Source organism: Heterodontus francisci, chromosome 48 (assembly GCF_036365525.1).
Source record: "Heterodontus francisci isolate sHetFra1 chromosome 48, sHetFra1.hap1, whole genome shotgun sequence".
In the NCBI taxonomy this organism is placed as follows: domain Eukaryota; kingdom Metazoa; phylum Chordata; class Chondrichthyes; order Heterodontiformes; family Heterodontidae; genus Heterodontus; species Heterodontus francisci.
The window spans coordinates 4,718,015-4,733,428 of record NC_090418.1 but is presented as its reverse complement, the minus strand read 5'-3'; the positions used below and the strand labels follow the sequence as shown (position 1 = coordinate 4,733,428).

General features: G+C 44.2%; 1 protein-coding gene across 1 annotated transcript in view; it reads right to left on the bottom strand.

Annotated features, from left to right (window-relative positions):
* Positions 1-15,414, bottom strand: part of LOC137357333 (mucin-17-like) — a 193,170-nt gene that overhangs the window by 126,164 nt on the left and 51,592 nt on the right. The window lies entirely within an intron of this gene.

Genomic DNA, 15,414 nt, shown 5'->3' with positions numbered 1-15,414 from the left:
TTTAGTACTGTGATTGTGTGCAAGGCACCCCTTCCCTTCCACAGTCTTGTAGGGAATGATGTCTTATGACGTGGAGACCTGATCTCATGATGTATAACGTTAACTGTAAATAAACTGCTCAATATTGGACTGAAAAAAAACAGGATAGATACAGAGTAACACTCCCACATTGTGCACTTCCCAGACAAGACAGCCCTGGTGTTCTCCCATTCTCCCCATCACCCAGTGCTCGAATGCCAGAAATTCTGTTTCAATCTTTATTTCCACATCCGACAACTTTTAATAATTTGCACAGATTCCGGAACCCACATTATCTATCTATGAAAAGATGAGAAACACTATTGAACAATGGTCTAGTCATATTAAGCTCAGCTTCTTCGAGGCAGCTCCTCCTCTCCTCATTCATCGGATTTCCATTGCTGGGACGCTACCTTTTTATGTTGCATTCTAAGAATTTGAATAATGCACCTTTTCATGCATTCTGGGGCAAATTTAGCGATGCCGGTGAACAGCCTTCCTGCAATGGGAGCATGTGATGGGAACACATGTTGCAGAGGTCAGCACGCCTGATTCACAGCAAAAATTAGTTTACAAGGATGCGAATCAGGCAGGTTCTATGTTCCCTGCCAACTCCCGATGAGTCCTGGTGGATACAGCCACTCTCTGAAGCTCACCTTTGGGAATCCCTGAATGGTGCGATTCACTCTAGTCATCTTCTCCATGTGTTGTCAGACTGCACTTTCTGTACATTACATCTACAGGCTCTGGGCAAGAGAGAGAGAACTTTCTGTGCTCACTTGGGGCTTGAGATCAGTGTTGGCGAGAAGTGGTTACAGGAAAAGGGAGAGTTAAAGGAACTTAAAAGAATACTTTCTCGGGATGTGGGCAGATGCTCGATAGGCCAGCATTTATTGCCTATCCCTAGACGGTCTTGAGGAGGTGGTGGTGGGCCTTCTCAGGAGTGATACTGAGTGGGACCGGCACAGGGAGTGGAGAGCAGTTGGACCTGTGTGAGAGCAGTCCAGGCGCACGGAGTTTTGAATAAAAAATCAACAGTGACATCACAGGAAAGCTGGAAGGTGATTGGTTGCAGAGTAATTGCTGTCAGGGAATAGCTCTAAATAGCTGGCTTAGTAACTAAGGTAAGAAAGGTCTATATTTTATTTTCACATTTAGTAAGTCGTGTTTTTTAGGGAGTTCTGGAGTAACAAGGACCAGGGAAGAAGGGCCCTTGAGTAATTGATATTATGTGACATTAAACATCTTCCAAAAGGTTTAATTTAAAGGGGTGAGTCATGGCAGGAGAGCTTAAAGCCATGGTGTGCTCCTCGTGCTCTGTGTGGGAAGCTGGGGACAATTCCAGTGCCCAGGACCAGCATGTGTGCAGGAAGTGACTCCAACTACAGTTCCTGGAAGCCCAGGTTTCAGAGCTGGAGCGGCGGCTGGGGACACTGTGGAGCATCCACGAGGCGGAGAGTATCGCGGATAGCAGGTATAGAGAGGTGGTCACACCACAGCTCAGACTCCACAGGCAAGAAGAGAATGGGTGACCACCAGGCAGAGCAAGAGGACTAAGCAAGCAGTGCAGGAATCTCCTGTGGCTATTTTCCTGCAAAACAGATATACTGCTTTGGATACTGTTGGGTGGAATGGCCTCTCAGGGGAACGCTGCAACAGCACTGGGTCAAAATCCTGGAACTCCCTTCCTAATAGCACTGTGGGTATATCTACCCCAAATGGACTGCAGCGGTTCAAGAAGGCAGCTCACCACTACCTTCTCAAGGGCAATTAGGGATGGGCAATAAATGCTGGCCTAGCCTGCGACGCCCACATCCCTGAATGAATAATTTTAAAAAAGCCCAATTTGTTGCACCACGGTTGGCTCTGCTGCACGGGAGGAGTAAAAAGTGTGGGAATGCAATAGTTATAGGGGATTCAATTGTAAGGGGAATAGATAGGCATTTCTTTGGCTGCAAACTAGACACCAGGATGGTATGTTGCCTCCCTGGTGCTCGGGTCAAGGATGTCTCAGAGCGGTTACAGGACATTCTGAGGGGGAGGATGAACAGCCAGTGGTTGTGGTACACATTGGTACAAAATATGCAGGTAAAAAAAAGGATGAGGTCCTAAAAGCCGAATATAGGGAGTTAGGAAGTAAGTTGAAAAGTAGGACCTCAAAGGTAGTGATCTCAGGATAACTACCAGTGCCACGTGCTCGTCAGAGTAGAAATAGCAGGAAATATCGGATGAATATGTGGCTGAAGAGATGGCGTGAGGGAGAGGGTTTTAGATTCCTGGGACATGGGGACCGGTTCAGGGGGAGTTGGGACCAGTACAAACTGGACGGGTTACACCTGAGCAGGACCGGGACTGATGTCCTCGGGAGATGTTTTTGCTCGAGTGGTTGGGGAGGGTTTAAACTAAAATGGCAGGGGGATGGGAACCTTTGCAAGGAGTCAGAGGAGGGGGAATCAAAGACAAGAACAAAAGACAGTAAGGGGAATAAGAAAAGTGATAGGCGGAGAAATCAAGGGCCAGAATCAAACAGGGCCACAGTGAAAAATAGTGTGAAGGGGACAAGTAATGTTAAAAAGACTTAAGGCTTTGTGTCTTAATGCGAGGAGCATTCGCAATAAAGTGGATGAATTAATCGCGCAAATAGATGTAAACGGGTATGATATAGTCAGGATTATGGAGACGTGGCTGCAGGGTGTCCAGGGATGGGAAATGAACATCCAGGGGTATTCAGTATTTAGGAAGGACAGACAAAAAGTAAAAGGCAGTGGAGTTGCATTGCTGGTTCAAGAGGAAATTAATGTAATAGTGAGGAAGGATATTAGTTCTGACGATGTGGAATCTGTATGGGTAGAGCTGAGAAACACTAAGGGGCAAAAAACGTTAGTGGAGGTTAAATATAAACCCCCAAACTGTAGTGGTGATGTCGGGAATGGCATTAAACAGGAAATTAGAGATGCATGCGATAAAGGAACATCTGTAATTATGGGTGAGTTTAATCTGCATATAGATTGGGCAAATCAAATTAGTCACAATACCGTAGAGGAGGAATTCATGGAGTGTATACGGGATGGTTTTCTGGACCAATACGTTGAGGAACCAACTAGAGAACAGGCCATCCTAGGCTGGGTATTGTGTAATGAGAGAGGAATAATTGACAGCCTAGTTGTGCGAGACCCCTTGGGGACAAGGGACCATAATATGATAGAATTCTTCATCAAGATGGAGAGTGACGTAGTTGATTCTGAGACTCGGGTCCTGAATCTTAATAAAGGAAACTACGAAGGTATGAGGTGCAAGTTGGCTATTACAGATTGGGAAACATTACTTAAAGGGATGACGGTGGATAGGCAAAGGCAAACATTCAAAGAGTGCATGGATGAACTGAGGCAATTGTTTATTCCTGTCTGGCGCAAGAGTAAAACGGGCAAGGTAGCCAAACCATGGCATACAAGAGAAATTAGAGACAGCATTAAATCCAAAGAAGAGGCATACAAATTTGCCAGAAATAACAACAGACCTGAGGATTGGGAGCAGTTTAGAATTCAGCAAAGTTTGCAAGTTCTCCCTGTGTCTGCGTGGGTTTTCGCCGGGTGCTCCAGTTTCCTCCCACATCCAAAGACTTGCATGTGATAGGTAAATTAGCTGTTGTAAATTGCCCCGAGTGTAAGGAAATGATAGGGAATATGGGATTACTGTAGGGTTAGTATAAATGGGTGGTTGTTGGTCGGCACAGACTCGGTGGGCCGAAGGGCCTGTTTCAGTGCTGTATCTCCAAATAAAAAAATAAATAAAGGAGGACCAAAAGATTGATTAGGAAGGGGAAAATAGAGTACGAGAGCAAGCTTGCAGGGAACATAAAAAAACTGACTGTAAAAGTTTCTATAGGTATGTGACGAGAAAAAGATTGGTGAAGACAAATGTAGGTCCCTTACAGTCAGAAACAGGGGAACCTATATTGGGGAACAAAGAAATGGCTGACCAACTAAATGCATACGTTGGTTCTGTCTTCACAAAGAAGGACACAAATATCATACCAGAAATGTTGGGGAACACTGGGTTTAGTGAGAGGGAGGAACTGAAGGAAATCAGTATTAGTAGAGAAATGGTGTTGGGGAAATTGATGGGATTGAAGGCTGATAAATCCCCAGGGCCTGATGGTATGCATCCCAGATTACTTAAGGAAGTGGCCCTAGAAATAGTGGATGCATTGGTGGTCATCTTCCAAGATTCTATAGACTCTGGAACAGTTCCTACAGATTGGAGGGTAGCTAATGTAACCCCACTATTTAAAAAGGGAAGTAGAGAGAAAGCAGGGAATTATAGACCAGTCAGCATGACGTCAGTTGTGGGGAATATTCCGGAGTCCATTATCAAAGATTTTATAGCAGAGCAGTTGGAGAACAGTGGTAGAATCGGGCAGAGTCAGCATGGATTTACGAAAGGGAAATCATGCTTGACAAATCTACTAGAATTCTTCGAGGATGTAACTAGTAGAGTTGATGAGGGACAGCCAGTGGATGTGGTTTATTTGGACTTTCAGAAGACTTTCGACAAAGTCCCACATAAGAGATTAGCGTGTAAAATTAAAGTGCATGGGATTGGGGGTAGTGTATTGCGATGGATAGAAAATTGGTTGGCAGGAAACAAAGAGTAGGAATAATCGGGTCTTTTTCTGAATGGCAGGGATCGGTGCTAGGAACCCAGCTGTTCACAATCTACATTAATGATTTAGATGAGAGAACTTAATGTAATATCTCCAAATTTCCAGATGACACAAAACTGGGTGGGAGGGTGAGTTGTGAGGAGGATGCAGTGAGGCTTCAGAGTGATTTGGACAAGTTGAGTGAGTGGGCAACTGCATGGCAGATGCAGTATAATATGGATAAATGTGAGGTTATCCACTTTGGTAGCAAAAACAGGAAGGCAGATTATTATCTGAACGGCTATAAACTGAGAGAGGAGAATATGCAACGAGACCTGGGTGTTCTCGTACACAAGTCGCTGAAGGTAAGCATGCAGGTGCAACAGGCGGTAAAAAAGGCAAATGGTATGTTGGCCTTCATAGTGAGAGGATTCGAGTACAGAAGCAGGGATGACTTGCTGCAATTATACAGGGCCTTAGTGAGGCCACACCTGGAATATTGTGTGCAGTTTTGGTCTTCTTATCTGAGGAAAGATATTCTTGCTACAGAGGGAGTGCAGTGAAGGTTTACCAAACTGATTCCTGGGATGGCGGGACTTAAGTAGGACGAGAGATTGAGTCGGTTAGGATTCTATTCGCTGGAGTTCACAAGAATGAAGGGGCATCTCATAGAAACCCATAAAATTCTAACAGGACTTGACAGGGTAGATGCAGGAAGGATGTTCCCGATGGTGGGGGAGTCCAGAACCAGGGGTCATAGTCTTAAGATATGGGATGAACCTTTTAGGACTGAGATGAGGAGAAATTACTTCACCCAGACAGTGGTGAGCCTGTGGAATTCGCTACCACAGAAAGCAGTTGAGGCCAAAACATTGTATGTTTTCAAGAAAGAGTTAGATATAGCTCTTGGGGTGAAAGAGATCAAAGGATATGGTGGGGGGGTGGGGGGGGGGGAAGTGGAAACAGGTTACTGAGTTGGATGATCAGCCATGATCATAATGAATGGCGGAGCAGGCTCGAAGGGCAGAATGGCCTACCCCTACTCTGATTTTCTATGTTTCTCCTTGAACTTCTGCAGTCTGTGTGATGAAGGTGCTCCCACAGTGCTGTTAGATCGGGAGTTCCCAGCAATGACCCAGGAATGGTCCAAGACAGGATAGTGATTGACTTGGATGGGAACTTGGAGGCAGTGGTGTTTCCATGTGCCTGCTAAGAACATAAGAAATAGAAGCAGGAGTAGTCCAAATGGCCCCTTGAGCCTGCTCTGCCAGTCAGTAAGATCATGTTGATCTTCTGCCTCAATTCCACTTTATCCCTTGAATCCCTGAGAGACCAAAAATCTATCTCAGCCTTAAATATACTCGATGATGAAGCATTCACAACCATCTGGGAATGACAATTCCAAAGATTCACAACCCTCTAAGTGAGAACTTTTTCCTCATCTCAGTCCTAAATGATTGAGCCATGATTCTGAGATATCCTAAGACTGTGCCGCCAAGCCAGGGGAAACAGCCTCTCAGGATCTAGCTTGTCAAGCCCCTTCAGAATCTTGTATGTTTCAGTGAGATCACCTCTCATTCTTCAAAGCTCCAGAGAGTATAGACCCAATTTACTCTGTCTCACATCATAGGACAACCTTCTCATCCCAGGGACCAATCTAGTGAACCTTCACTGTACCGCCTCCAATGCAAGTATATCCTTCCTTAGATATGGAAACCAAAACTTTGCACAGTACTCCAGGTATGGTTTCACTAAAGCACCGTACATTTGTAGTTAGACTTTCTTATTCTTGTACTCCAATCCCCTTGCAATAAAGGCCAACATGCCATTTGCCTTTCTAGCTATTTGCTGCACTGCATGCTAACTTTCTGTGTACCTTGTATGAGGACACCCAAGTCCCTCTGAACATCAACATTTACAAGTTTCACAGCTTGTGAAAACATTCTGTTTTTCTGTTCTTACTACTTAAATGAATAAGCTCACACTTCCCCACATATACTCCATCTGCCACCTTGCTGCCCCTCACTTAGCTTGTCTGTATCTCTTTGCAGCCTGTTTGTTTCCTCCTCACAGCTTACATTCCCTGCTAGCTTTGTATCCTCGGCAAATTTTGATACATTACTCTCGATCTTTCCGTCTAAGTCGTTATTCCTGTCCATTAACTAATCCTCCGTCTTTGCTGATACATTACCCCCAACTCAATGAGACCTGATCTTGCATCTTAACCTTTTGTATGACATATTATCGAATGCCTTTGGAAATCCAGGTACACTACGACTATTGGCTCCCCTCTATCTACCCTACTGGTTACATCTTCAAAAAACTCTAATAATTTTGTCAAACATGATTTCCCTTTCATAAAATCTTTCCCTTTCATGACTCTGATCATACTATAACTTTCCAAGTGCATTATCAAGACTTCCTTAATAATAAATTCCAGCATTCTCTGGTGATTGATGTTAGGCTAACTGACCAGTAGTTTCCTTTTTCCTCTCTGCCTCCTGTCTTGTCTCGTGTTGTTACATTTACATTCTTCCAATCCACTGGGACTGTTCTAGAATCCAAGAAATTTTGGAAAATCATAACCAGTGCATCCACTATCTCTGCAGCTACCTCTTCTAGAACACTATGTTGTAGGTCATTGGGTCCTGTAGATTTGTCAGCTTTTATTTAGTACCTTTAATTTCTCCAACATCTCTCTCCTGATCTTAATAACTTAAAGTTCTTCACTATTATTAGCTCCTTGGTTACCCTATATTTCTGATATGTAATTTGTGTTTTTTCTGTGAAGACAGACACAAAATATTACTTCAGCATCTCTGCTATTTCCAAATTCCCCATGATAATTTCTCCTGTCTCAGCCTCTCAGGGACCAATGTTTACTTTAGCTACTCTCCTTTTTATACACTTGTAAAAACTCTTGCAATCCGTTTTTGTATTCCTGGCTCATTTACTCTCATGTTCTACCTTTTCCCTACGCTGGTTTCTCAAACTCTCCCAATTCTCAGGCTCACTACTATTCTTCACAACATTATAAGCCTGTCTTTTAATCTAATACTATCCTTAAATTCTTTAGTGAGCCACGGATGGATCTTTTTCGCTGAGTTTTTGTTTTTTAATGGAATGTTTTTGTTGAACATTTTGAATCATTTCTTTAAATGTTCCCCACTGCTATTTACCACCATACCTTTTAGTCTGTTCACCTAATCAACCTTAGCCAGCTGTCCCTCAAACCTATGTGATTGGCTTTGTTTAAGTTTAAGATGGCAGCTATTCAGGATCCTGCCATTCATACCTCCTCTAGACATCTTTCATTTCTTTACTTGTCCCATTACTACTCCCATTGATCGTACATCATGAAAACTTTTGTCATTTAATCTCTCCTGTCCTCCAAACTATCACAAACAATCTCTTTTGTTCTTTTTCCCACCGTTCCCCTTTCACTTCCTCAAAACCTGTTACATTTCTAACTTTTCCCAGTTCTGATGAAAGGTTACAGACTTGAAACTTTAAACCCTGTTTCTCTCTTCACAGATGCTGCCTGACCTGCTGAGTATGTCCAGCATTTTCAGTTTTTATTTCAGATTCCCAGCATCTCCAGTATTTTGCTTTTGTGTTGCATTTCAGGTTCTTGTTTTAGACTGGAGTATGTCGCTCTCAAACTTAGTATGAAATTCAATTGTATTGTGATCTCTATTTCCTAGAGGATCTTTTACCCTGAGATTACTCACTAAACCTGCCTTGTTATACAATACTAGATCTCAAATAGTTTTATCAATAGTTGGTTCACAACGTATTGTTCCAGGAAATTGTTGCAAAAGCATTCTACAAGTTCATCTTCCAGACTAACTTTGCTATTTTGATTTGTCCAGTCTATGTGAAGTTTAAAGTTCCCCATGATTATTACATTGTCTTTGTTACAAGCTCCAATTATTTCCTGCTTAATACTCTGTATGAAGGTGTAACTCCTGTTAGGCGGTCTATAAATTACTCCCACCAGCATTTTCTGATCCTTTTTATTCCTAATCTCCACCCACAATGATTCTACTTATTGATCTTCTGAGCCAAAATCCTTTCTCACTGCTGTCCTCATGTCATCCTTTACTATTAGGGCTACTCTCCCTCCTTTTCCATTTTTCCTGTCTTTTCGAAATAACAATTGAATACCCTGGAATATTTCCAACATTGGTCACCTTGTAACCATGTCTCTGTAATGGTGATTAGATCTAAAACATTTATCTCTATTTGTACTGCAAGTTCATTTATCTTGATACGAATGCTTTGTGCATTCAAATAAAGAGCCTTTAATTTTTTTTTACTACTATCCTTTGCAGATTAAATTGTAATTTTCAATCCAGAATTGGATAAATATTTGAAAAGGAAAAGTTGCAGGGCTATGGGGAAAGAGCAAGGGCAGTGGGACAGATTGGATAGCTCTTTCAAAAAGTCGCCACAGGCATGATAGGCTGAATGGCCTCCTTCTGTGCTATAAGATTCTATGATTCTGTGAATTCTTGAGCAGTTGTACTGCTCATGTCACCAACTGATTGCTGGTCCTATGTGTTTACATCTTTGTTAATACAGCAGGAAGAGTTCCCTCAGGCTCAGGCTTTGATGCTGATAGCTCTCTCTGCATCACAGTTGTTATAGAACATAGAACAGTACAGCACAGTACAGGCCCTTCGGCCCACGATGTTGTGCCGACCCTTTAACCTACTCTAAGATCAAACTACCTCCATACCCTTCATTCTACTATCATCCATGTACCTATACAAGAGTCGCTTAAATGTCCCTAATGTATCTGCTTCTACTACCACCGCTGGCAGTGCATTCCACGCACCCACCACTCTCTGTGTAAAGAACCTACCTCTGACATCTCCCCGAAACTTTCCTCCAATCACCTTAAAATTATGCCCCCTGGTGATAGCCCTTTCCACCCTGGGAAAAAGTATCCGGCTATCCACTCTATCTATGCCTCTCATCATCTTGTACACCTCTATCAAGTCACCTCTCATCCTTCTTCACTCCAATGAGAAAAGCCCTAGCTCCCTCAACCTTTCTTCATAAGCCATGACCTCCAGTCCAGGCAACATCCTGGTAAATCTCCTCTGCACCCTCTCTAAAGCTTCCACATCCTTCCAATAATGAGGCGACCAGAACTGAACACAATATTCCAAGTGTGGTCTAACCAGGGCTTTATAGAGCTGCAGCATAACCTCGCGGCTCTTAAAATCAATCCCCCTGTTAATGAAAGCCAACACCCCATACGCCTTCTTAACAACCCTATCAACTTGGGTGGCAACTTTGAGGGATCTATGGACGTGGACCCCAAGATCCCTCTGTTCCTCCACACTGCCAAGAATCCTGTCTTTAAGCCTGTAACTGCATTCAAATTCGACCTTCCAAAATGAATCACTTCACACTTTTCCAGGTTGAACTCCATCTGCCACTTCTCAGCCCAGCTCTGCATCCTGTCAATGTCCCGTTGCAACCTACAACAGCCCTCCACACTATCCACAACTCCAGCAACCTTTGTGTCATCGGCAAACTTACTAACCCAGCCTTCCACTTCCTCATCCAAGTCATTTATAAAAATCACAAAGAGCAGAGGTCCCAGAACAGATCCCTGCGGAATACCACTTGTCACCGAGCTCCAGGCTGAATACTTTCCATCTACTACCACCCTCTGTCTTCTATGGGCCAGCCAATTCTGTATCCAGACAGCCAAATTTCCCTGTATCCCATGCCTCCTTACTTTCTGAATGAACCTACCATGGGGAACCTTATCAAACGCCTTGCTAAAATCCATATCCACCACATCCACTGCTCTTCCTTCATCAATGTGTTTTGTTACATCCTCAAAGAATTCAATAAGGCTTGTGAGGCATGACCTGCCCCTCACAAAGCCATGCTGACTATCTCTAATCAAACTATGCTTTTCCAAATAATCATAAATCCTGTCTCTCAGAATCCTCTCCAATAATTTTCCCACCACCGACGTAAGACTGACTGGTCTGTAATTCCCAGGGTTATTCCTATTCCCTTTCTTGAACAAGGGAATAACATTTGCCACCCTCCAATCATCTGGTACTACTCCAGTGGACAGTGAGGACGCAAAGATCATCGCCAAAGGCGCGGCAATCTCTTCCCTCGCTTCCCGTAATAACCTTGGGTATATCCCGTCTGGCCCCGGGGACTTATCTGTCCTCATGTCTTTCTCTTATCTATCCTCTTGTGTTATCTTGGGACTATCTGTGTTTCAGATTGGCAGTCTCAGTTATCATGCTCCGTCCAGCCTTTAGATACCAGGCTTTCATGCAGAAGGAGGTTCCAGTTGTGCAGGGCTCTCAGTAATAGGATCAGGACGTGCCAGACGAAAACCTCAGTCATGACTGAGTTTACTTTTGCAAAAATCTTTTGTTTCACTCTGGCTCAATGTGCAAAAATTGCACTTTGTAAATAATTCCTGTGGGCCTCGTGCCCAAGTGTAACACAGAGGAGAACAGCTAATTGCCCCGGTGCAGTGGTGGGGGGGGGGGGGGGGGGCGGGGGGAGCGAGGCGGTGGCGGAGTGTGGTGTGAGGCGGGGTGAAGGTGTTGGGATGGAGAGAGAGAAAGGTGCAAGGGGAGGAGAAGGAGTATTGCGAGGGGGAGAGCACGGTGTGAGGAGAGGGAGAAAGAGTGGTGTGCCAGGAAGGGGAGAGAGCACAGTACAAGGAAGGGAAGAGAGAACAGTGCGAGATGTGGGAAAGGGTACAGTATAAGGAGGGCGAGAGCAGTGTGAGGAGGGGGAAAGAGATCGGGCAATGGTACATGGAGTGGTGGGGGGGTGCAAGTTGCACAGTGTACACTGTCCCCCAACCTGAAAGCCCCTATAACTTGGCTCAGAATCTGGATCAGTGCTTCTTTAGCTGATCTCATCTGTGTTACACTTCGCACAATTCATCTACTTTAACATTACCATCACAGAAACGTATCCTTGTTTAACTGATGGAATAAATACCCAAAATAACAATTATACATAACAGAAAGCAATCTATGAAACACAAACATTTCTCCCCCTCTCTCTCTCAATCCCTTCTCCTTACAGATTCTGAGGTGAGGTCAGATAGCTCAGGTTTATATTACAATCTCTTGGATATCTGAAAGCTCTTCCTGGATGTGGTGCTGACCCACACAACACAGGGAGGTTCCAGGTTTGGCCTCAGCTGAGCCAGGCCAGTACAAGGGGTACTAAAGGTGGGCTCCATCCCCAAGGATAAGGAAAGGAGTGAGCCTGAGTCCCCACTCCTGATTGTTGACCTGTGCTCCTCTGCAGAAGGGTGTAGGAAGCTGCCTCCCTCCACCTCACCAGTCTCAGCTGTGACAAGCCATGTTGACACACTGCGAGATGCACAAGGCTATTGACCACATGGATCTCCACCCAGGCTTCCTGGCTTTGAGAAGTGGGTGAAACAAAATGTGAGAAATAATCAACCACAATCTTTTTATTGGAGCTAACTTTAAAAAAGAAAAAAATTCTATACATAATGTGATAATCAGACTATTGCAGACTAATTCTTTGTTAATTCAATCTATTGGTTCCTGAGTGGAGAATGTAAGAGGTTAATCAGAGCAGTAGAAGGAGATTCATAGCCTTTAAACAGCATGTTGTTCTATGATCTGTGGCCTCGAGGTTTTGATCTGAAGAATAACAGAACAGAGTATGAAAGACTTATTGCCTGACCACTGTTTATCTCAAGGAGGCTAAAGTACACAGGGGAGGAAGTTATGCTTCCATTGTATAAAGCTAGCATCTGGACTAACTGCTTTCAATTCTGGGAACTGCTCCTCATGAAGGGTATATTGACCATGAAGGGGTGTAGTGCAGATTTGCCAAAAAGATACCAGGGCTAAAAGGGTTAAATTATGAGGATAGGTTACAAAGGCTAGGTTTGTATTCCCTTGAGTATGAAACAGCAACGACTTGCATTTATATAGCACGTATCACACAGTAAAACGTCCCAAGGCACTTCATATTAAGAGTAAGTTAGTTATGTTGTTAAAGATACACAGGTGAAGGGCATTGTTTAATTCGGACTTAGAGCAGATATGAAGAGAGCCTGCTGGGACACGGGTGGTAAAGCAGGAGACAGAGATATGTAATGCTGCATTCTATGAATAAACCTGCTATCAAGAAAAGGATCTGTACCTAGCTTCATTCGTTATTATTTGGCTTGGAGCCAAAGGCCTGCTACTCGACCCAAACCATGCCCCTAGCCAAGCTGTTCCAGTACAGCTACAACACTGGCATCTACCCTGCAATGTGGAAAATTGCCCAGGTCTGTCCTGTACACAAAAAGCAGGACAAGTCCAACCCGGCCAATTCCCACCCCATCAGCCAACTCTCAATCATCAGTAAAGTGATGGAAGGTGTCATCAACAGTACCATAAAGCAGCACTTGCTTAGCAATAACCTGCTCAGTGACGCTCAGTTTGGGTTCCGCCAGGGCCACTCAGTTCCTGACCTCATTGCAGCCTTGGTTCAAACATGGAAGGGGAGGGTGAACAGCCAGTTGTCGTTGTGCACATAGGCACCAATGATATAGGTAAAAAACGGGATGAGGTCCTACAAGCAGAATTTAGGGAGTTAGGAGCCAAGTTAAAAAGTAGGACCTCAGAGTAGTAATCTCAGGATTTTTACCAGTGCCACGTGATAGTCAGAGTAGAAATGAAAGAATAGTCAGGATGAATGCGTGGCTTGAGAGATGGTGCAGGAGGGAGGGGGTTCAGATTTTTGGGACATTGGGACCGGTTCTGGGGGAGGTGGGACTATTACAAATTGGACGGTCTACACCTGGGCCGGACTGGAACCAATTTCCTTGGGGGTGCTTTTGCTAACGCTGTTGGGGAGGGTTTAAACTAATGTGGCAGGGGGATGGGAACCAAATGAGGAGATCAGTGGACAGTAAGGAGGTAGTAACTAAAGCCTGTAAGGAACTAAATAATGAAGTCAGCGTGACTAAGGGAAAGAGTAGACAGGGAGCAGATGATGAACGCAAAGGGACTGGTGGTCTGAGGTGTATTTGTTTTAATGCAAGAAGTGTAGTAGGTAAGGCAGATGAACTTAGGGCTTGGATTAGTACCTGGGAGTATGATGTTATTGCTATTACTGAGACTTGGTTGAGGGAAGGGCATGATTGGCAACTAAATATCCCAGGATATCGATGCTTCAGGCGGGATAGAGAGGGAGGTAAAAGGGGTGGAGGAGTTGCATTACTGGTCAAAGAGGATATCACAGCTGTGCTGAAGGAGGGCACTATGGAGGACTTGAGCAGTGAGGCAAGATGGGTAGAACTCAGAAATAGGAAGGGTGCGGTAACAATGTTGGGGCTGTACTACAGGCCTCCCAACAGCGAGCGTGAGATACAGGTACAAATATGTAAACAGATTATGGAAAGATGTAGGAGCAACAGGGTGGTGGCGATAGGAGATTTTAATTTTCCCAACATTGACTGGGATTCACTTAGTGTTAGAGATCTAGATGGAGCAGAATTTGTAAGGAGCATCCAGGAGGGTTTTCTAGAGCAGTATGTAAATAGTCCAACTCAGGAAGGGGCCATACTGGACCTGGTGTTGGGGAATGAGCCCGGCCAGGTGGTTGAAGTTTCAGTAGGGGACTACTTTGGGAATAGTGATCACAATTCCGTAAGTTTTAGAATCCTCATGGACAAAGACGAGAGTGGTCCTAAAGGAAGAGTGCTAAATTGGGGGAAGGCCAACTATATCAAAATTTGGCAGGAGCTGGGGAATGTAGATTGGGAGCAGCTGTTTGAAGGTAAATCCACATTTGATATGTGGGAGGCTTTTAAAGAGAGGTTGATTAGCGTGCAGGAGAGACATGTTCCTGTGAAAATGAGGGATAGAAATGGCAAGATTAGGGAACCATGGATGACAGGTGAAATTGTGAGACTAGCTAAGAGGAAAAAGGAAGCATACATAAGTTCTAGGAGGCTGAAGAAAGACGAAGCTTTGAAAGAATATCGGGAATGTAGGACCAATCTGAAATGAGGAATTAAGAGGGCTAAAAGGGGTCATGAAATATCTTCAGCAAACAGGGTTAAGGAAAATCCCAAAGCCTTTTATTCATATATAAGGAGCAAGAGGGTAACTAGAGAAAGGAATGGCCCACTCAAGGACAAAGGAGGAAAGTTATGCGTGGAGTCAGAGAAAATGGGTGAGATTCTAAACGAGTATTTTGCATCGATATTCACCGAGGAGAGGGACATGACGGATGTTGAGGTTAGGGACAGATGTTTGATTACTCTAGGTCAAGTCGGCATAAGGAGGGAGGAAGTGTTGGGTATTCTAAAAGGCATTAAGGTGGACAGGTCCCCAGGTCCGGATGGGATCTATCCCAGGTTACTGAGGGAAGCGAGAGAGGAAATAGCTGGGGCCTTAACAGATATCTTTGCAGCATCCTTAAACACGGGTGAGGTCCCGGAGGACTGGAGAATTGCTAATGTTGTCCCCTTGTTTAAGAAGGGTAGCAGGGATAATCCAGGTAATTATCGACCGGTGAGCTTGATGTCAGTGGTCGGGAAGCTGCTGGAGAAGATACTGAGGGATAGGATCTATTCCCATTTGGAAGAAAATGGGCTTATCAGTGATAGGCAACATGGTTTTGTGCAGGGAAGGTCATGTCTTACCAACTTAATAGAATTCTTTGAGGAAGTGACAAAGTTGATTGATGAGGGAAGGGCTGTAGATGTCATA